Below are 22,500 nucleotides of genomic sequence, written 5' to 3' on the forward strand. Positions count from 1 at the left end.
AATTAGTCTATCCCATTAGGTTTCATGCGGGAGATCACGCGAAAGGCAGCCATTCTTCTTTACATGGTTTCTCTCTTTTGCGCTGTCATTTGCGCGTGCAAATTTCTTCGTACGGGAATTTTATGAAGCGAAGGCAGCTACAGACCGTTTTCATTGTTTCGTTCATGTTCGTAGGCGCAAATTTTCAAACCTAGTGCTTGGAGGAACATTTCCGCTGCTCTAGAAGGGCATGACAGTGCCCGCTCTTTCATTTCTCCAATCGCTCGCAAACACATTGCATTGCCAGTCTACAGCGGCAATACAAAGCGACGTTTCACCATGCACGTCGAAGTTGATTACCAGTACCGCGCCAGCGTCGACTGGCCGCCGAAGCGACGAGCTCAGCAGCGCATGCGCAAGGGCCGACACCACCCCAACCGAGCTTCCCTGCTTATCGGAGAGAGCAGGTGCGCGTGAACACGGGCGCGCCTGAGTATCTGAGTTTAAAAAAAAAAAAGAACTGTGCCCGAGGCAGTGACAAAGACAAGTGGTCGCGGTCGCTCTGAATCTTATCGTATTATAGAAAAGGCGGGTTGGCGGCGCTTCCTCGAGGGTCAAAACGTACAATCGTCGAACTAGCGCTCCCGGCGTCAAGTGGAGTGCATCCTTCTTCTTGTAACGGTTTGCAATTGACTGCTTGAATGTGCCGACCACGCGTCACGGGTCGCGTATAGAGCCAACCGTTGGCAAGAACGCGTCTAGCGTAGCAGCAGAACCGATCGCGGTTGCGATAACCCATCGCTGCGTAGCGAAAGAAAAAAAAAACGAACGCACCCACACGCAGTTTGTAGCAATAACCGCACAAACCAATGTGGTTTTAAATGTAGCTTCGCAGGTCACAGTAGAAGGGCACTGAAACTTTCTCATAACGCACACTGCTGTAGTCCACAAAGAACAAAGCGCACAAAACAGATCTGATACAGCCGCACTGCATTATTTCGTGTTTTCACTATATCATAACTTTCGTGTGCATGCCACGCAGGCCAGGAGTAAAAGGCAAGAAAAAAAAATGATACGCGATCCTAAGCTTTGACTTGGCTGCTGTGGCATTTATGTTCTCTAGGCGAACGCAACGCGCCAGCCTCGACTGGCCGCCGAAGCGACGAGCTCAGCAGCGCATGCGCAAGGGCCCACACCACCCCAACCGAGCTTCCCTGCTTATCGGAGAGAGCAAGTGCGCGTGAACACGGGCGCGTCTGAGTATCTGAGCTTAAAAAAAAAAAAAACTGTGCCCGAGGCAATGACAATGGCAAGTGGTCGCGGTCGCTCTGAATCTTATCGTATTATAGAAAAGGCGGGTTGGTGGCGCTTCCTCGAGGGTCAAAACGTACAATCGTCCAACTAGCGCTCCCGGCGTCAAGTGGAGTGCATCCTTCTTCTTGGAACGGTTTGCAATTGACTGCTTGAATGTGCCGACCACGCGACACGCGTCGCGTATAGAGCCAACCGTTGGCAAGAACGCGTCTAGCGTAGCAGCAGAACCGATCGCGGTTGCGATAACCCATCGCTGGTAGCGAAAGAAAAAGACGAACGCACCCACACGCAGTTTGTAGCAATAACCGCGCAAACCAATGTGGTTTTAAATGTAGCTTCGCAGGTCACAGTAGAAGGGCACTGAAACTTTCTCATAACGCACACCGCTGTAGTCCACAAAGAACAAAACGCACAAAATAGATCTGATACAGCCGCACTGCATTATTTCGTGTTTTCACTATATCATAACTTTCGTGTGCATGTCACGCAGGCCAAGGAGTAAAAGGCAAGAAAAAAAAGATGATACGCGATCCTAAGCTTTGACTTGGCGGCTGTGGCATTTATGTTCTCTAGGCGAACGCAATGCACAAACTGAACTCGAATTTCCAATAATGGAAGTTCGTATTTGGCGACACTGGTTGTATTTTTGACTAATATTTGCGTTTTTCGCCCGTGCATGCGCTTCACTGCGCTACTCTTTGCCCCTTCAACGCGGCTTCACTGCAATGCGGGAGTGTTCTGCGTTAAGCCGAACCAACAGGCAAAATCGCGCCTAGCACATAGAGTCCCCCCCCCCAAAAAAAAAAGGCGGAAAAGAAAAGCAGCCTTATTTAAACGAGAAAGATGCCACGAGTGCCCCAACGGAAAGCTTTAAGGGTTACCGAAGGGTAACTGAGGGCGACGCAACGAGCTTTGGCAAGAAGGACGATGGGTGTAGCGTCACGAGAGATAGGAATAGAGCAGATCGAGGGGCGAGCGAACAAACGCGAGTTAATGACACCTTAGTTTAAACCATGAAAAAAAGAAATGGGCATGCAATGGGGGGGGGGGAAGATGGTCATTGAGGGTTACGGACTCAATTCCAAGAGAAGGGAAGCGTAGCAGGGGGTGGCAGAAAGTTGGGAGGGCAGATTAGATTAGGAAATGTGCAGGGACTACATGGCAACAATTAGCACGTGACCGGGGTACTTGGATACTTATGGGAGAGGCCTTTGCCCTGCACTGGGCGTAACCAGGAGGAGGAGGATGAAAAGGTAGCAACAGGTCTTCATAACATACAGGTTGGAAAGCTGGAGCACCTTTGAACCCTTGAATATATTTCGCAAGGCTTGGCCACACGACAAGCTTGTTTTCGAGGCGTTCGCTCCCACTGCTGCGAAAATGTGCACACAACGGCTGCACAGTAGTTGCCAGAAAGCGGGCACTCTATTTTTCTTTCATAGGGAATCTTTCTTCCACTCGGGCAGCGGATTTTGGCAGGGCGAGCTTGCGTTGGCGCTGTGGTTTACGGATCCAAGCAATAGTGAACTCAAAAATCCAGTGTTGGCTTTGAGCGGGATTCACATTGGTTGCCGAACCCACGGCTAATCATACACCCCCCCCCCCCTCCCCGTCCTATAGTGGCTCATTACAGCAGACAGAAACATCGGATAAATAACAATCCTATTTCTTAGACATATAATTTGCCGATTCTCCCTCCTGGTTCTTTCTTTTGCTGTCATTTATTTTTCTCGAAGGCCGTAATAAGAAATTTGCTGGTGCGGCTGTCCCATTTGCGCGGCAAGAAGTGCGACGCTACACACAGGTGGAGTGGCCGTTTAATTACTCTCGTGGTCCGCGAACCGGCGTCGTTGCGTATGGTATAGGAATGGTGCGTGTGAAGTCAGTGGTCGCTTCGAGCTTGTGTTCTTCATTTTGATTGAATGAAGTCTCACCGAAGTGAGCGGGGGCCGATCCCGGAGGTAGTGCAATACCGGGCCGACCTGCGGCGGAGGTGAAGCAGGCTTCAAGCACTCCGCCAACTTCCAAAAATAGGTTTAATATCGTGGGTCCACATAGAACCCGTATCAGATATTAAGCTGATAAGAACAGAGTTTTTTATTATGCTAGTTACACATCACATCATAAATATTTGTTACGAAACCAAGGAAAAAACGGATAAAAGGTGTGTAGTCTAAAACCGACAAACAAATGACTAAAAAAACTAGTTAGTGGTGTTAGTAATAAAAGGCTAAAACTGTAAAGGTGTAAAACAGCAAAAATCGCTTCTCTAAAAACATAAGATCATCTAAGAGGTGCCGACATCGGCTCTAAAAATCTTTGTAGAGGCGCTGATAGTATCGCTGATGCACAGGCGTTTGAGTGTCCGTAGGTATGACCTACTGCACAGCCTGCGCATCACGCGATCATTCCCCTGATCCCAGGTGCCAAGGCAGCCGACGACCACCGCGTCCACCGTCACGCGTCCCATTTGCGCGGCAAGAAGTGCGACGCTACACACAGGTGGAGTGGCCGTTTAATTACTCTCGTGGTCCGCGAACCGGCATCGTTGCGTATGGTATAGGAATGGTGCGTGTGAAGTCAGTGCTCGCTTCGAGCTTGTGTTCTTCATTTTGATTAAATGAAGTCTCACCGAAGTGAGCGGGGGCCGATCCCGGAGGTAGTGCAATACCGGGCCGACCTGCGGCGGAGGTGAAGCAGGCTTCAAGCACTCCGCCAACTTCCAAAAATAGGTTTAATATCGTGGGTCCACATAGAACCCGTATCAGATATTAAGCTGATAAGAACAGATATTTTTATTATGCTAGTGACAATACATCATAAATACGTGTTACAGAACCAAGGAAAAAACGAGTAAAAGGTGTATAATCTAAAACAGGTAACCAAATGACTAAAAAAACTAGTTAGTGGTGTTAGTAATAAAAGGCTAAAACTGTAAAGGTGTAAAACAGTAAAAAATCGCTTCTCTAAAAACATAAGATCGTTTAAGAGGTGCCGACATGGGCTCTAAAAATCTTTGTAGAGGCGCTGATAGTGTCGCTGATGCACAGGCGTTTGAGTGTCCGTAGGTACGACCTACTACATAGCCTGCGCATCACCCGGTCGTTCCCCACATCCCAGCTGCCAAGGCAGCCGACGACCACCGCGTCCACCGTCACGCGCTGGAACCGCCGGAGGAGATGACGCTGTACAGGGGCGTGCTTCTCCTCCTTAGCCTTCCGGGCGTCCTGGAATGCCTGCAGCCTGTTCTCGAAAGGGCAGCAGACATCCAGGATGAGTGCCTCCTCTCCACGGGCCAGTACCAGGTCGGGCTTGAGTGATGTGTTGCCCACGACCTGGTTCTCCGCAATGACTGTAAACCGACCCAAGGCAGCCTTTTTTATTCTGGCGACGATGGTGTTATGACGCTCCGTCATGGCCCGGCTCTGCCGCATGCAGTGGCAAAGTACATGCGGCAGTGTCTCCTCCCCATACCCGCAGCGTCTGCATCTTTTGTCCGCTGCGGGTGCCCAGAGTCTTGTGGCATTGAGGGGGAGGAGATTTAGACGGGCTCGATGCACGAAGCGCCAGTCGATGAAGTGGGTGTAGCGGCCGGACCTCATGAAGTGGGAGTTTGCCGGGTCGGCCGCCACACACACCATCGCCTTGCCCTGGTTCGGTTTGTCTTGCAGAGTCCTGTCCCTTTCAGTGGAGAGGAGCGCCCGGATGGTCTTAACCAGCTTGTGGCGGTTCCTCGCTGACACAGAGGCCTCTCCGCAGTTGATGCGGGCTCCGTGCTCCAACAGCTCCCAGGCGACGGAGAGGCGACGGGAGGCTTTCCGGGCCTCCGTCCACACAGACTGGACCTGTGTGGACGTTTGTCGGAAGTCGCCCTCCGTCTCGCCTGAGAGGTAGGCCTCCATGTCCTCGGTGTTCGCGGGTCGTCTCAGCCGCCTTGACACTACGCCCTCGAGCTCTCCTGCCGCACGCTCCCGGACCTCCACGTCGGTCGACGTCAGTAGCTTGAAGGCTCCATCCACCCGACAGATGTCGCTGAGCTCCGCCGCAAGTGGGATCCCTGCACTGCCAGCCTGAGAGCCTCCGTACAAGTATTCATTGGAAGCTCTGGCTGGCACGTACAGGGTCTTCTTGATGAGCGGGCGGAGCTCCTCGTCCAGGCGTTGCCACTCTCCTTTGCTGGCAAGGCCCACCCGCATGGCAAAGTTGAGGGCTGGATACAAAAATGTTTTGATAGCATCCAGCCTCTGCCATGGGGCGAGCATAGAGGAGAGCAGCTTTCTGCCCAGGTGGATGGCCTCGTCGACCGTCGTCTCGTCCGGTAGCACCCTGAACCCCACTGGACGGCCCAGGAACTTGTGCCCCTGGAAGTCGCCAAGCGCCGGAATCGGGTCGCCACCCACGGTGAAAGAGGTGGGCCGTGTACCCACGGGGTGGCGACCAGACAGGTGTAGAGACCGGCACTTGGCGGCGTTGAGTCGCAGCCCGAGCCGGGCCGACAGGGCTGTTACACGGTCCAAGCGGCTCTGCAGGGTGGTGGGATCCGCGGCCAGCAGCGTCAGATCATCGGCGTAGGCAAGGATGTTGTGCTGCCTATCGCCTCCCTGTACTGCACGGATGACCGGGTCCACCACCAGGTTGAAAAGCAGGCCGCTCAGAGGACAGCCCTGTCTCAGCCCAGCTCCGATGGTGATTGGCTCCGTAATGCCAGCTGCTGCCACGACGCAGGTGGTGTTGGCGCGGTAGAGGTCTTCAACGATGGTAGCAAAGGCCTCCCCCGCGCCGGCGCCGCGGACAGCGTCGACGAGGGCCTGATGGGCGACCGAGCCGAAAGCGTTGGCAAAATCGAGGAACCCCACGCACAGCTCCCCGCCTCCTGTCCTGGCGTCATCCAGGCGTCCCTGCAGCACGAAGTTGTGTTCAAACACCCCATCGTGCGGCAGGAAGCCCTTCTGACACCTGGACAGCACCGCATGGTCGCCCAACCACCTCTGCAGCCGGGTGGTGAGACACCCGGCATACAGTTTGGCGATCGTGCGACCAAGGGCAATGGGTCGCCAGTTTGTGGGGTCCTCGCGGTCGCCCTTCTTGTAGATCAGGATAGTCCTCGTCGATTTCCAGCTCAGGGGCGTGCGGCGGTATTGGAGGCATACGTTGTATACCGCCGCCAGGAACCTGCCCTCAGGGTCCACCTGCCTCCAGTGGTGGTACGTGAGGCGGTCCTCCCCTGGAGCTGTACTCTCGCATTTACGGAGCTTGGCTGCGACTTCTTCCGGTGTAAAAGGGCACAAGTCCAGTTCTTCGGTGGCTGGAAGCCTTGACCTCAGGATGCTGGTATCCACGGGTGTTGGTGACCAGAGGTTCGAGTAGTGGTCCTGCAGTGCGTGGGGGTCGATCGGACAGAGCTGGGACGGGCCTTCAGTGATTAACCGCACTGCCCGGCGCCGGTTCCTTCTGTATAGAGTTTGTATCTGCTGGGGGTTGTCGGGGTTCACCTCGCGCCTCCGTGATTGGCGCGAGTCCCCGACTGGCAGCCGCAGGTGTTTGGTTGCGGCTGCAATGGCACGGTCGAGGATGTTTTCAAACCGTGCCCACTCCCCAGCAGACTCAGGCAACCGGCTCAATGCCCGCAGCTCTGCCGTTTCCTCCGCTAAGGTCCACGCACTGCCCTCTGGCCGTGTGGTACCAGCATGTTCGTCCTGGGTCCCGAAGTCCTGGTTGCTTCCGTCATGGTCCTGCACCTCTGCCCTGCCTGGGGAGAGCTCCTGCATGGCCGCCGGCTCGTGAGCCTCGGAGACTGGTGCTCCCGGGCTGCCTCGGTTGGACGGCAGCGATGGTGTTGGAGAGGGAGAGGCCGAGGCCGCGGTCCGCCCTGACTGGTTTGGCGTCCGCGGAGAAGGTGCCTCGGCCGTCTCGCCATCGCTGCTGTGTCCGGGTGTTCCCCGAGGTGCCACAGGAGACGGCTCCTGGTCGGCGGCCTGCCCGGTCGCCACTGCTGGTGTTCCAAGAGGGTCCTCAGCGGGACCCTCGGTGCTGTCCTGCTCTGCTGGGGGGGTGCCGTTGCTGTCCTGCTCCGACGCACCAATGGCAGCACCCGCGGCGAGATCACGCCTGGCTGCTAGTGCCGCCTCCCTCCTGTGCCACTGCTCGTGGTTGCTCAAGCCCCTCCTTGTGGGGAAGGACATTGAGCAACTGCCACATTGGTGTGGCAGGGCAGCAGGGGGGGCGGCAGTCGAGTTGGCTGCAGCCAGGCAGGCGTGAGAGGCTGGTCGAAGCCCCAGTGTCTCACCGCAGATGCTGCACACGTTGATGGTGCGCCGGATTCTGGTGCCGTGTTCGAGTTCCAGGTGCCGCTGGAGGGACTGCCGCCGCGCTGTCCATTTGGCCGCGGCATAGGCAGCTCGGCAGCCCTCTTCGCAGCACCGGACCGTGTGGGGCACGGGAAAGAACACCGTGAGGGTGCCATCCTCACGGGCCGGCTGGCGTTCCTGCCCAGGGGTGTTGGGGTCGCCATCGTCCTCGCTGATGTCATGGACCGTGCGGCCGTGGCCCCCAGAGTCCATTAGATGGTCTTACCTTCCGGACCCGGCGGCTCTCCTTAAAGGAGGCCAGGTCCGGAGGCTAGGGGGCCACCAGGGATGGCAGCGAGTGGGCCGGGCCCATGACAGACGATGGCGAAGGCAGGGGCCAGCCGGTTGTGCCCCAGCACAGCACCAGTCGGGACGGCAGGACCAGCGGGCACCCCGCAGGCAGGCAGCACCAAGCAGTGGTCGGGCCGAGCGGGGCAGGAGTCTCCGAGGGGCGGCAGGCAGCGCCAGGCAGCGGCAGGACCAGGAAGCGGGCCGGTGTGGGTCGTCCAGGGGCCACCAGGTAGCAGCACGTGGGTTGTCCTGGAGGCAGTGCAGCAGGGAGCCGAGGGCCTGTAAAGACAGGGCTGGGATAGGGGAAAGACACTGCTATAACCGGAGCAGGTAGCCGGGCGCCTCTACAAAGATAAGTGTGTCAAAGGCCGGGCAAGCCAGCTGCATTGACTACGCTTTGATCTTAGCCAAAAGGCCGAGAAGCGATGACCTACTTTGATCTTAGCCAAAAGGCCGAGAAGCGATGTCCTTCACTTCACTCCATTGTACTACTGCCTTGTGGGCGCCCTGCCGACATTGGTAACCTCAGCAACAGCGTGGGCAATTTTCTAAATTTCAGCCTGTCTAGAGACTCTATGCTCTCTATCTGAGGAATAAACTCGCGACGCCTCAGTCTTTCGCTGTTAACGAAACGCTGTCGCGTAGAAACGAGACCCGAGTGCAAGCTTGTTTGTAAGGCCAAACCAACGACGGCAACCTCGTAGAAAACGGAGCAGGCGAGCGGAAAACACGCGCAAGGGGAATGCTTATTTCCGTCTGAATGCGGCCGCTCGAGGTGACTTTCTTTGAGGCCTTCGTTTCAAGTCCGTGCGCAAGTGTAATATAGCACGCGCATTTCCTTCATTTCTTTTTATTTACCGCAAGGCCCACTGAAAATTTTGATACGGCACAGGCCGGGACGGATCGCAACGTGTAGAATCGACCGGCAGAATTAGGTAGCGTGCCCCATGTACGAAGACGAGCAACATAGAAGTGAATGAAAAAAAAATAAATATAGAAAAGACTGCGCACTCCTTCCAACCGGAAACAGAGGGGGGAGAAGAATCGCCATGTGAAGCACAGGTATTGTATGTTAAAAAAAAGTGCTACCTCATAATGTTTACCACTATCGCGCGCGCGCGCGTGTGTATATGTATATGTACACACATACATACATACATATATATATATATATATATATATATATATACACACACACACACACACACACATGCTAGCATAGCTTAAACGCAGCTTTGAAGCTCAGCCTTACACAAGAAGAAAGCACCACCCCTTTCGCAATGCCCATTTGAACCATTTAAGTGAGAAACGCGAGTACAGCCAGGTCGTTCGAAACTGGCGCGAAAACGCATTGGCGCCATCTGTGTACGAAACTAGGAAAACCTACGGACTTCGCCATACAGAAAGAAAGGTAGATGGCGCGAGCGAACTAGAGCCAGTGAGTAATGGCAGAAACGTCTTGGGAAGAGAGAAAAAAAAACACGCAAAGGTTGTTGGCTTGTGGCAGCATTCTATTTTACAGCGAGTAAAGAGCATAGCAGCTTCTAAAGGAGCAGCTAAAAAAAGAAGAACGTGAGAGAGGGAGACAAACAGGCGTGTTTCCTTAGAATGCAGAGCATGCAGCACACACAATCAAGTGCCAAAGAGACCGGGAAAGCAGATGGCGCGAAGGCGTATGTCGTCAAAGCTTGAAAGCAATTTATAAACTACAAGGCGCGCCGAAGTCAACCTACTCTCATCAGGTTGCTCCCGCCTCCAATTGCATTTAAATTAAAATTACAGTCGCCTCAAAGGCAGAGAGAGAGAGAAAATAAATACGCTCGCTTCGTGCAGCTGCACCCGTTCAAATTTTACAGCAAGAGCACTCCCGAAAGCGCAAAGCCCGCTGCTGCCTGGCCGGAATGCGCTCGCTTCAGGAAATCGCCGTGCTTGCCTCGGCAACCAAGAGGTGTCGCTTGGCACACTGCTGCATTGTAGCACACCGGGAACCGTGCAGACGTCGGCGATCGCCTCGACATCGCTGCGAGCGCTCGAAGAGACAAAGTCCGAAACGACGTCAGCCGGGGCGTCGAGCACGCCGCCCGCGCTGGTCGCACTCGTGCTCGGAAATGGCGAAGGGGACCGCGCTAGCGTGCCTTGAATCGGTGAGCGGCGGTACCGCGGCGATCGCGAGAGCTCGTATCAGCCGCGCCAAAGCGAAATATTGGCGCTCGGCTCGGCGCAGTACGCCGCCTCGTCGCACGAGTACGGCCCCATGGAGGTCTGGCGACTTATCGCTGCTATTATAAGGGGACATACGGTCCCGGCTGACGTTGTACCGCAGTGCGATTTTCGGCTTGCGCGTCTTCGTAGCTGTTTCCGCGCACTGCTGCGGAGTCGAGAATCGTGCTCAGGCACGGCTACGCGAGCGCTCGAAGCGACCGAAGTCCGAAACGACGTCGGCCGGGGCGGCGGGAGCTCGATACCCTTCACGAAACTTCTGCGTGTACGCCGCCGCACGGCCACGACGGAATCACTGGCATCCTGCCCGCAGCTGCATTGTGTCGCGCCGGGAATCGTGGAAACACCACGCAGACGTCGGCGTTGGCCCCGACGTGGCTTCGAGTGCTCCAAGAGACAAAGTCCGAAACGACGTCAGCCGGGGCGTCGAGCACGCCGCCCGCGCTGGTCGCACTCGTGCTCGGAAATGGCGAAGGGGACCGCGCTAGCGTGCCTTGAATCGGTGAGCGGCGGTACCGCGGCGATCGCGAGAGCTCGTATCAGCCGCGCCAAAGCGAAATATTGGCGCTCGGCTCGGCGCAGTACGCCGCCTCGTCGCACGAGTACGGCCCCATGGAGGTCTGGCCACTTATCGCTGCTATTATAAGGGGCCATACGGTCCCGGCTGACGTTGTACCGCAGTGCGATTTTGGGCTTGCGCGTCTTCGTAGCTGTTTCCGCGCACTGCTGCGGAGTCGAGAATCGTGCCCAGGCACGGCTACGCGAGCGCTCGAAGCGACAGAAGTCCGAAACGACGTCAGCCGGGGCGGCGGGAGCTCGACGCCTTTCACGAAACTTTGGCGTACAAGCCGCCGCACGGCCACTACTTAGTCGGCGTCACCGTGCAGAGGGCTGCACTATAGCTCGCCGGGAACTGGGGGAGAACCTGGCGGGCGTCGTCGTCGGCCCCGCGACGTTGGCGCGAGCGCTCGAAGAGACCAAGTCCGAAACGACGTCAGCCGGGGCGGCGGGAGCTCGATACCCTTCACGAAACTTCTGCGTGTACGCCGCCGCACGGCCGCGACGGAATCGCTGGCATCCCGCTCGCAGCTGCATTGTGTCGCGCCGGGAATCGTGGAAACACCACGCAGACGTCGGCGTCGGCCCCGACATGGCTTCGAGCGCTGCAAGAGACAAAGTCCGAAACGACGTCAGCCGGGGCGTCGAGCACGCCGCCCGCGCTGGTCGCACTCGTGCTCGGAAATGGCGAAGGGGACCGCGCTAGCGTGCCTTGAAACGGTGAGCGGCGGTACCGCGGCGATCGCGAGAGCTCGTATCAGCCGCGCCAAAGCGAAATATTGGCGCTCGGCTCGGCGCAGTACGCCGCCTCGTCGCACGAGTACGGCCCCATGGAGGTCTGGCGACTTATCGCTGCTATTATAAGGGGCCATACGGTCCCGGCTGACGTTGTACCGCAGTGCGATTTTGGGCTTGCGCGTCTTCGTAGCTGTTTCCGCGCACTGCTGCGGAGTCGAGAATCGTGCCCAGGCACGGCTACGCGAGCGCTCGAAGCGACAGAAGTCCGAAACCACGTGAGCCGGGCCGGCGGGAGCTCGACGCCTTTCACGCAACTTTGGCGTACAAGCCGCTGCACGGCCACTACTCAGTCGGCGCCGCCGTGCAGAGGGCTGCGCTATAACACGCCGGGAACCGGGAGAGAACCGGCCGGGCGTCGTCGTCGGCCCCGCGACGTTGGCGCGAGCGCTCGAAGAGACACAGTCCCAAACGATGTCAGCCGGGGCGTCGAGCACGCCGCCCGCGCTGGTCGCACTCGTGCTCGGAAATGGCGAAGGGGCCGGGCTAGCTTTCCTCGAATCGATCGGCCGGGGGCCGCCCCGTAGGGGGACCGAAAGGCGATCGTTCAGGAAACGGCACTGGCCATTCGCGAGAAATTGCCGTTCGCGCATTCGATGGACGCGCTGCAGTTTCACGACTTCGGCATGGTGCCGCCGACGTAAGCTTTCAATCTTGCTCGCGGCGTTACGAGGCGGCACGATTTCCGCCAAACGCTCGTCGAAAGTGCCACGAGTACGGCCCCATGGAGGTTTGGGTACTTATCGCTGCTATTATATGGGGGTCCCAGAGAGCAGTCGCCCCCAAAGCGACCTGGGTGTTTGATGTGCGGCGGGCTTCGTGCCCGTCAAGCGTGTCCCCGGTATCGCTCCCGTGGATCCCACAGCTGACGTCTGCAGCCTCATCCGCTTGATGCGTTAGGGGCTGGTTGTCGGACGACGCTTTTTCCACGATATCGAGGTGTGTTCCCCATCGTCCTCGGACGAGTCAAATACGAAAGCGCCGAAGGCGCGGGCGTGACCCGTCGCCTGGCGGCTTTGCCGTCTCGGCTACGTTGCAAGTGTCGGTCGGTCCACCAGTGCTGCGGGCTCGAGAGAAACCGCAAGCCGCGATCGAGTTGACACAACCAGTCTATCGAGAATGTTGCGTGCTTCTTGCCGCGTGGCGATACCCGGCCCTGCGGGGAGGGCGCCGTAGCGAGCTCGAACGCCGTCGTCTCGGACTGTGCAAAGTGCTACACTTTGCGAGAACGAAGCGTGTTGGGGCGCCTGAAGGTGGCCTCGGCATCGCAAAAACGGCGTCCGGCCTGCTTGAAAGGCTGGACGCGCAGTTGAACGATTACCTGGTTGATCCTGCCAGTAATCATATGCTTGTCTCAAAGATTAAGCCATGCATGTCTAAGTACATGCCGAAATAAGGCGAAACCGCGAATGGCTCATTAAATCAGTTATGGTTCCTTAGATCGTTTCTTCCTACTTGGATAACTGTGGCAATTCTAGAGCTAATACATGCAGTGAGCCTGAAGCCCTTTGGGCGACGGGTGCTTTTATTAGACCAAGATCGATCGGGTTTCGGCCCGTATTGTGTGGTGACTCTGGATAACTTTGTGCTGATCGCATGGCCACGAGCCGGCGACGTTTCTTTCAAGTGTCTGCCTTATCAACTTTCGATGGTAGGTTACTTGCTTACCATGGTTGTTACGGGTAACGGAGAATCAGGGTTCGATTCCGGAGAGGGAGCCTGAGAAACGGCTACCACATCCAAGGAAGGCAGCAGGCGCGCAAATTACCCACTCCCGGCACGGGGAGGTAGTGACGAAAAATAACAATACGGGACTCTTTTGAGGCCCCGTAATTGAAATGAGTACACTCTAAATCCTTTAACGAGGATCAATTGGAGGGCAAGTCTGGTGCCAGCAGCCGCGGTAATTCCAGCTCCAATAGCGTATACTAAAGCTGCTGCGGTTAAAAAGCTCGTAGTTGGATCTCAGTTCCAGACGAGTAGTGCATCTACCCGATGCGACGGCTCGGACTGAACATCATGCCGGTCCTTTCTTGGTGCACTTCATTGTGTGCCTCGAGAAGGCCGGTGCTTTTACTTTGAAAAAATTAGAGTGCTCAACGCAGGCGAGTCGCCTGAATAAACTTGCATGGAATAATAGAACAAGACCTCGTTTCTGTTCTGTTGGTTTTTGGAATACGAGGTAATGATTAAGAGGGACAGACGGGGGCATTCGTATTGCGGCGCTAGAGGTGAAATTCTTGGACCGTCGCAAGACGAACTACTGCGAAAGCATTTGCCAAGAATGTTTTCTTTGATCAAGAACGAAAGTCAGAGGTTCGAAGGCGATCAGATACCGCCCTAGTTCTGACCATAAACGATGCCAACCAGCGATCCGCCTGAGTTACTCAAATGACTCGGCGGGCAGCTTCCGGGAAACCAAAGTGTTTGGGTTCCGGGGGAAGTATGGTTGCAAAGCTGAAACTTAAAGGAATTGACGGAAGGGCACCACCAGGAGTGGAGCCTGCGGCTTAATTTGACTCAACACGGGAAAACTTACCCGGCCCGGACACTGGGAGGATTGACAGATTGAGAGCTCTTTCTTGATTCGGTGGATGGTGGTGCATGGCCGTTCTTAGTTGGTGGAGCGATTTGTCTGGTTAATTCCGATAACGAACGAGACTCTAGCCTATTAAATAGGTGCGGGGTTCCCAGCACCTTACAACCTTCTTAGAGGGACAAGCGGCTCCTAGCCGCACGAAACAGAGCAATAACAGGTCTGTGATGCCCTTAGATGTCCGGGGCCGCACGCGCGCTACACTGAAGGAAGCAGCGTGTCTTTATCCCTGTCTGAAAAGACTGGGTAACCCGTGGAACTTCTTTCGTGATTGGGATAGGGGCTTGCAATTGTTCCCCTTGAACGAGGAATTCCCAGTAAGCGCGAGTCATAAGCTCGCGTTGATTACGTCCCTGCCCTTTGTACACACCGCCCGTCGCTACTACCGATTGAATGATTTAGTGAGGTCTTCGGACCGATGTCCGGCGCGGCCTTTCGGTTGCGCCGGTCTGTTGGAAAGATGACCAAACTTGATCATTTAGAGGAAGTAAAAGTCGTAACAAGGTTTCCGTAGGTGAACCTGCGGAAGGATCATTACCGGATTGTGAAGGGTGACGAGCGCCATTGTTTCAACCCCGTGTGGGTGAAGCAGCTCGCTGCGCCCGACGCTTTCCGCCGCTGGCCCCGCTTGGACGCGGGGACGGCTATACCCGAACATGCCGGGGACTGCCTGAATTTTGAGGGGCGCCCCGTGCGAAATTTGTTGCGCCCAGTGGACGCAGGCTGCAACCTTGGACGGTTGGCTTGGCCGCGCCCGCGGGTAGAAACGGCGTAACGCACAATGGGTGGGCTTTCTGTCCGCCTCGGCGCTCTTGCGCGGAAGGGGAGTAAGACGACCCGACCTGCTGCTTTGCCCAGTACGAGGGGAACGGCGAAGCGTGCGGTCGGTCAAGGAACTGACGGTCGAGAGCAGCTGCCGCTTAGTACACACGGAACCGTGGTGCGAGCGCTCTCCCGTCCTCCGCGGCAAACGCTGCCGAGTCTGAAAAGGCTGGCGGCTGCCGGTCGCTTCCTGCGGCGAGTATGGAGTAACGACCCGACTTTGTTGCTGCCCAAGTACTAAAGGAACGGTGTGGCGCTCGGTCGGTCATGGAAGTGGCGGTATGAGGGTGCGGCTGCCAAGTACGGAAGGAACCGTGGCCTAAAGCGCTCTCCCGTCCTCCGCGGCAAATGCTGCCGAGCCCGACAGGGCCGGCGGCTGCCGGTCGGCTCCTGCTCGTGACGCGCGAGGTGTCCGAGATCGCGGTTCAATGCGACGACGTCTGCAGGCTATTTGCCCGCCGCCGAGGGAAAGGCGGCGTTGCTGCGAAGTACCGAAGGAAACGCGGCTTTGCTACGTCGGAAGCGTTCTGCGGTTAGCGGACTTGTGCGCTTTGGGAAGGCGCCGCACGTCGAAAGAGGAAAAGTACGGACAGACGAGGGACCGTAGTCCCGGATTCGAACGCACTTGCGGCCAAGCACCTTGCTGGCTTCGTCTTCCGCCTCAAGTAGACTTGTTGTGGCTCCGGCGCAGAAAGCCCCTCCCTGGCACTGGCCGAGTGGTTTTGGAGAGCTGCGCGAGTACGCACGCCGAAAGAGCACACGCCGAAAGGCGCTCTTCGAAACCACACACAGGGAGACGCCACGTGCCTGAAACCCTGGTTGTACTGTACTGAATTGAACAAACTATTTTTCACGACTCTAAGCGGTGGATCACTCGGTTCTCGGGTCGATGAAGAACGCAGCCAGCTGCGAGACTTGGTGTGAATTGCAGGACACACTGAGCACTGATTCTTTGAACGCACATTGCGGCCTTGGGTCTTCCCTTGGCTTCGTCTGTCTGAGGGTCGGATCACATATCAAGAGAGCCTTCGGCGCACAGGGAAGGTGCGTCCGTCGACTCGTTTTGACCGCGTCGGCATCATGGACAGTACGTTGAGCGCTAATGCCACGCGCCAGCGACCTCACAAAGAAGGAGACGGTGGCGAGCCGTTGTGCCAAATCTTCGAAGAGACGGAAACGAGGCATTATAATCTACTGCAGCGCGACGTGTGCGCGCCTCTAGCAAGACCGCCGCAGGATGGTGTCGGATACCTGCAGGGAAAGAGCGGTCCAAGCGCGAGGTGTCAACGTCCGTTGCCATGTAGCGCGCACGTTTGCGAGAGAGTCGGAAGCGATCGCAATCTGCGTTGTTTGCCTTCGGAGTACGTCGAGCTCCAGAGCTGGTCGCTCGTTCGTGTCACCGCAGCTGTGTGGGCACCCCTTCCGGGCTTCGTCGCAGGAATCTGAAGATTCTTGCGAGGAGCGGGGAGGAGAAGGGTGTGCCCCCGAAAGCGGTTCGACGCGATAGCGCCGTCTGCGAGCGAGAAGAGCACGGCACGGCGCAGAAATTGCCGCGAAACGGAAAATGTCTCCTTCGAGAGCGTTGGCCGAGCTGACGCGTTCCGTCGTAGTCCGCCGTCGGTCCAAGTGCTTCGCAGTCTCTGTCCCCTAAAGACTGGGCCACTCCAGTTGGGGCAGGGGCGACGCTACACGAGACGATGCCCCCCGCCAGGTTTTAGTCGTCCCTGCGGTGCCTGCTGAAGCGGCGCGCTGCTACGGCGATCTTTGCCTCGGTGGTGTTTGGGCTTCAGACACGGTCGCTTACCACGCAACTGCTCGTGCGCCGCACGCGTGCAGGCGGTTCACCGCCTGCCAGCCTCGTCTATAAGTAGCTCCGTGTTGGGCGAAGGACGTGGTAGGGCGTCGTACTCGGTAGGCGCTGGGTTTTCGAACGTGTCGAGTCCTTTTCGGCATACCGCTCGTATGACGCACGCGCGCAGGCGTTGTGCCGCCTGCCAGCCTCGTCCGCAAGGACGTGGCAGGGCGTCGTACTCGGTCGCGCCGGAATGGGCGAAAGCGATGTATCCGTTGTCGACCTCAGATCAGGCGAGACAACCCGCTGAATTTAAGCATATCACTAAGCGGAGGAAAAGAAACCAACAGGGATTCCCCGAGTAGCTGCGAGCGAAACGGGACCGAGCCCAGCACCGAATCCCCCGTCCTTGCAGGCGGTCGGGAAATGTGGTGTATGGGAGGCGACGTTCTCGGGTGTTTGCGACGGTGCAAGTCCCCCTGACAGGGGCTTGTCCCAGAGTGGGTGCCAGGCCCGTCTCCGCCGTTGCGCGCCCGGGATGAAGCCTCCCGTGAGTCGGGTTGCTTGAGAGTGCAGCCCTAAGTGGGTGGTAAACTCCATCTAAGGCTAAATACGACCGAGAGACCGATAGTTCACAAGTACCGTGAGGGAAAGTTGAAAAGAACTTTGAAGAGAGAGTTCAAGAGTACGTGAAACCGCTTAGAGTAAAACGGGTGGGCCCTCGAAGCTCGAAAGCGGTGGGATTCAGTCTCCGGAAGACCGCGGAGCCGGCGGCGTCGGGTAAACGGCCCCCTTCGGGGGGCTGTTCCGGCTGCTGGCACGCAGACGCGGTCTCTTTTTTGTTTTTGTTTTTCTTTTTTTTTAAATTAATTTCTCCTTTAATTAATTAATGAATTATTACTCGTATTACGGTATGATAGTTGCCGGGGCACTCGATGCTACTGTTGCGTGCGTGCACAGAATGGTACTTAGTTAATAGCTAGCTACAGGTTTATTGACTTCATTAGGTCCTTGTTCAGCATGGTTGCTGTTTGCACTTCTTGAAATGGTTTTGGCGTTGCAACAACGCAAAGTACATTACCTATCTGTGTCACAGATATGCCACTGTTAAGAATATCTAGCCCGCTGTCGCTTTTAAGCGATCTGAGTGCGCGCAGTTTACTACTGTGCGTCCAGAGATTCCAGCCGTGCAAGGATGCGTTAGCGGCCAGCGGCGCTATTTATGCCATTTCCTTAGGAACCTTCTGAATATAGGCTTCCTACGTATCGCAATTTGAATTTGAATGCGCATTTAAACCTTTCCTTAACTAATGCAATATGCTAAGCTACATTAGTGAACTCTTTTTCCGTTTACGGGCCTTGGCCGTGCCTGGCGTCCTATATCTCTTAAAGGCTATGTACTGCACGGAACTAGGTTGGTTCCTTATGCAAATCTTCACGCCGCATTAACTTAAAAATTTTTCTGGTGGGTGGCGAGTGCTCATGCATATTCTATCGTTAATCCGATATCAGTATCACGTGCGATTGGGTCTCCGCAGCCCGCCGCGTGCTGCACGCTACTTAAGGGGGCGTCGGCCTGCAGCCCAGTTCAGTGCAGCGCACCTGCTACGGTCGCGCGTTTGGTCGGGCCCTCCGGGCATCATGACAGGCTGAGCTGTGGTCCGCGTCCCCGTGCCGTGCCTGCAGCGTTTGGTGAGAGCGGCGGCCCAGTCCGAGGTTTTTTTTTTTGTGTTTTTGTTTTTCTTTTTTTTTTTTAAATTAATTTCTCCTTTAATTAATTAATGAATTATTACTCGTATTACGGTATGATAGTTGCCGGGGCACTCGATGCTACTGTTGCGTGCGTGCACAGAATGGTACTTAGTTAATAGCTAGCTACAGGTTTATTGACTTCATTAGGTCCTTGTTCAGCATGGTTGCTGTTTGCACTTCTTGAAATGGTTTTGGCGTTGCAACAACGCAAAGTACATTACCTATCTGTGTCACAGATATGCCACTGTTAAGAATATTTAGCCCGCTGTCGCTTTTAGGCGATCTGAGTGCGCGCAGTTTACTACTGTGCGTCCAGAGATTCCAGCCGTGCAAGGATGCGTTAGCGGCCAGCGGCGCTATTTATGCCATTTCCTTAGGAACCTTCTGAATATGGCTAGAAATGTCCGCTTATCGCGGACATTTCTAGCCTCTTTCCTGTACACTACTCTGTTCTGGACGCCTTTTATATGCCTGCAAAGTACCTGCGGACGTATGCGATTAGCTCACTGAGCTATCGCTAACTCGATGGTCGGTGGTTCGAATCCTGTGGCCCGGCACCTCCCCTTTCCTTCCTTTTTTTTTCTTCTTTCTTTTTTTTCTCTTTTTTTTTCTTCAAATCTTTGCTTCCCCCCCCTTTTTTTTTCTTATCTTTTTTTTTTTTTTGTACTTTGGACTGGGCTCGGCGGCTGGGCTTTGATGTATGGCACGGGGGCGCTGTTTGTTGTCGTTTTGGAAGCCTCTGTCTCGGTAATAAGTCCCCAATCTTTCAATTTTTGGTTATGGCAAGCAACATTCATTTTCTTGTATATCCCTTGCAAAATATAAAGTGTCACTTGTGTGTTTACTCAGATCGTCGGATGGCACCTTTGGAGCGTCATTATGAGGAGAAGCACGGCTTAGCAATTAACTGGAGATGCTCGGTATGTACTTGCGCCTTTCGGAGCTCGCGTAGTGTTGCAGCACATTATCGGCGCTGCTCTAGTACAGCGAGTTCGGCCGCCGAGACCTCTGTCATAACTGACAACGTTAATGAGGCACCCTCGGACAGGTCGGGAGTGGGACTTCACACTGATCCCAGCTCTAATGGCAATGTCAATGAGACTATCCTTGCTTATCCACCAGCCAGTAACGAATGTAGTCAGTGTCGAACGTTACTGTCTTCCAGAGTGGCCCTCGAGGCGCATTACAAGAAAAAACATGGCGTTACGGTTCGTTGGTTATGTTCGTGCTGCTCTCAAGCCACCTACATAACATCCCACTCGGCCTCCGCGCATTTTTCGAAATGTAGGAAAAAGACCCCCTCCTTTGCAGTGGTCGAGGGTGGGGCATTAGCTAATAAAAGCGCAACCGGTCATGCGGACGCCACGGGCACTAAGACTGTCCATCCTCGTCGCTCTGGAACTACTGCGGAAGGTGATGGCAATGGAACTCTCCGGGCGAATGCCTCTCCTCGGCTCTGGAGCACCTCTGAGCTGCGTAAAGTGGCTACTGCTCGGTTTAAGCTGGGTACAAGCGCTACTGGCTATGCTATTAGCTTTTGGATCGCCGGGAGGACTGCCGCGGAGATCGATGCCCTCCTGTCCTCGGCCCAGTATGCAGAATTTGAAAAGCAACTGAAGTCAGGCAATTCGGTGGACAACTCCCGAGTCACCTTGAAGGAGAAATCCGACCCCCCTCAATTTTCAAGTGGCAGCGTGGGGCTAGCCTCTCATGGCAGGCAACATGGCAAGTCAAAAGTTCTTTCGACTGTGCGCTTACCGTTATTCTCCACCTCCTCGTCATCCTCCTCCTCTTTGGGCAGGGAAGAGCCGCCACCCACCCCTGGGCAGCTACCCAGCGCCAATTGTGGCGCTGAAGACCAGACTGTTTCCCCTGCCAGCGATGCTGGGGTGCCACCGGGGGGCGAAATCAAAGAGGTGAATAGTGCTGACCGCCAGGGGGTTCCCCAGTCGTCACCCACTGGGATGAGCGGTGGGTCTGGCCGTGCGTCGCCGGGGTACGGTGCCACTACAGCGCACTCGCCGCCCTCTGCCGGGAGGGACGTGCTAGAGGGCAGTGGGCTTAGGCCCCGGCCAACGTCGCCCGCCTCACCAGATCCCCAAACCGGCTTCATGGGGGGAGGTGTTTCAGTGGCACCTGAGGAGGAAGACTGCTTCTTTGAAGCCCTAGAACATCAGGAAGAGGAGGATGGAGATAACACGGTCGACAGCTTGCCCCACGATGATGAGACTGTTCGCCTGCCACAGTGTACGGGGGGGAGTCGGATGGATCCGGATGCGTCTACACGGGACGTCCGCTTTAGCAGTGAGTTGAGAGATTTCTCTTATGGGCCTCAGGCTCCGGCTGGCTCATCTCTAGGGAGTACTGTTCCCGGCGATCAGGCGGAACCATCTAGAAGGCCGCGGTCCCGCGCAGTGCCCACAGCTAGCGCTTACCAGCCCTGGACCGAGCCACAGATACGCATTTTGGCCCAGGCCGAGGCTAGGTTGCCACCCGGCGAGCGCCTGGTTAATGCAGCTCTGGCCGCGATATACACTACACGCTCTCTCGATGCCATAAAGTGCCTGAGAAGGCAAGCTAGGTATCGAGAGATCCTGGCCGAAGAGTCCGCGCAGGTTGTCACTTTGGCACCGGTGGGGCCTACTCTGTACGAGGCCGAACTGTGTGACACCGGTGCCAATATTACGCCCTCTGACGGCCAGGGTCTCTCGATTGACGAGGTTCGAGACCTGCTTTTAGCCTGTGGCGTCGATGAGCGTGGCCTTGCTGTAAACCTCGTGAGTTCCCCTCTCACAATGAGCGACTTGCGCTTAATCTACGAATATTTTGGCGTGAAAAGTCGACGTGGCCGGAGGCGGGGTGGGAAACCTGACGATCTAAAAGTACAAAGGCGCCCTAATGAAAGCGCACGTTCCTTTAAACGGCGTCTTTACGCCGAACATCAGCGCCTATATACCCTGGGCCCAAAAGTCCTTCTTGAGGAATTAATCTCTAGCAGCGGTACTCTCAAACCTCTGACCCTGGAGGACATTCATGACACGTTCGACGAGATTTTCTCTTCTGAGTCCCCTCACGTTGAGGAGGTCGGCGTGGATGGCGGTCTACCCCAGAGCTGCCCTAGAGTCTCGGCTGAGGAGGTGGTTTTGGCGCTAAAGGGCATGGTTGCTTCGTCGGCCCCTGGTCCCGACGGAGTAACCGTGCGCGAACTTAGAAAAATTCCGCCAGAGGTTTTAGCACTAATACTATCTAACTGGCTGACCCACCATAATATTCCGGACGAGCTCCGCATTTCGCGCACTGTTTTCATTCCGAAGTCAGTCGACGTATCTTCAGCATCTGAGCTTAGACCACTCACTATTTCGTCGGTATTGTTACGGCTGTACTCCCGCGTGCTTCTAGCCAGACTACAGGAGACCTATAAATTCCACCCACTACAGAGTGGGTTCTCCAGGGACCGGTCGGCGCAGTCCAACCTTCTGCTATTGCAGGGGTTAATGAAACATGCAAAACGCTTTAACCGACATTTCTATGCTGCCTCGCTTGACCTTCGGAAGGCTTTCGACTCCGTCAGTCGTCATGCGCTTCTCTCTTCCTTACGAGAGGGAGGGGCGCATGATGACTACGTGCTGTCGATCGCTGACCAATATTATGGTCAGTCTACTACTTTTTCCTATCGAGGCAGGTCCGACGGGATCAGAGTTTTTGTGCAGAGGGGGATCAAACAGGGTGATCCCCTATCTCCGTTCTTGTTTAATCTGGCACTTGACCCCCTTCTGCACAGCCTCAACTCGTCCGGATGCGGTTACACAGTAGAGGGTGAGACTGTGTCGGCCCTTGCCTATGCCGACGATCTTATTTTAACAGCTTCAAGTTACGAAGAACTGGTGAGGAACCTCGACGTGGCATTACAACACTTCCGAAAGATTGGATTGGCTTTAAATCCTAGTAAAACCCAGTATTTTGGGTGGAGGTACGAGGCCCATCGGCTCAAGTGGTTTGACTACGACATCCCCCAGCTTCATCTGGGAGATGCC

The 22,500-nt window shown here is 55.7% G+C and overlaps 4 non-coding genes across 4 annotated transcripts; 2 read left to right on the forward strand and 2 right to left on the reverse strand.

Moving 5' to 3' along the window:
* Positions 1-3,232: 3,232 nt before the first annotated feature.
* Positions 3,233-3,424, reverse strand: LOC142565039 (U2 spliceosomal RNA). The gene has a single exon (XR_012824761.1). It is a non-coding gene; the product is annotated as a U2 spliceosomal RNA (small nuclear RNA).
* A 506-nt stretch (positions 3,425-3,930) lies between these two features.
* On the reverse strand, positions 3,931-4,118 carry LOC142565020 (U2 spliceosomal RNA). Its single transcript, XR_012824744.1, has one exon. It is a non-coding gene; the product is annotated as a U2 spliceosomal RNA (small nuclear RNA).
* Positions 4,119-12,822: 8,704 nt separating this feature from the next.
* Positions 12,823-14,637, forward strand: LOC142565125 (small subunit ribosomal RNA). The gene has a single exon (XR_012824809.1). It is a non-coding gene; the product is annotated as a small subunit ribosomal RNA (ribosomal RNA).
* Positions 14,638-15,776: 1,139 nt separating this feature from the next.
* LOC142565103 (5.8S ribosomal RNA) lies at positions 15,777-15,929 on the forward strand. The gene has a single exon (XR_012824793.1). It is a non-coding gene; the product is annotated as a 5.8S ribosomal RNA (ribosomal RNA).
* Positions 15,930-22,500: the final 6,571 nt, after the last annotated feature.

This window comes from Dermacentor variabilis, chromosome 11 (assembly GCF_050947875.1).
Source record: "Dermacentor variabilis isolate Ectoservices chromosome 11, ASM5094787v1, whole genome shotgun sequence".
Lineage (NCBI taxonomy): Eukaryota > Metazoa > Arthropoda > Arachnida > Ixodida > Ixodidae > Dermacentor > Dermacentor variabilis.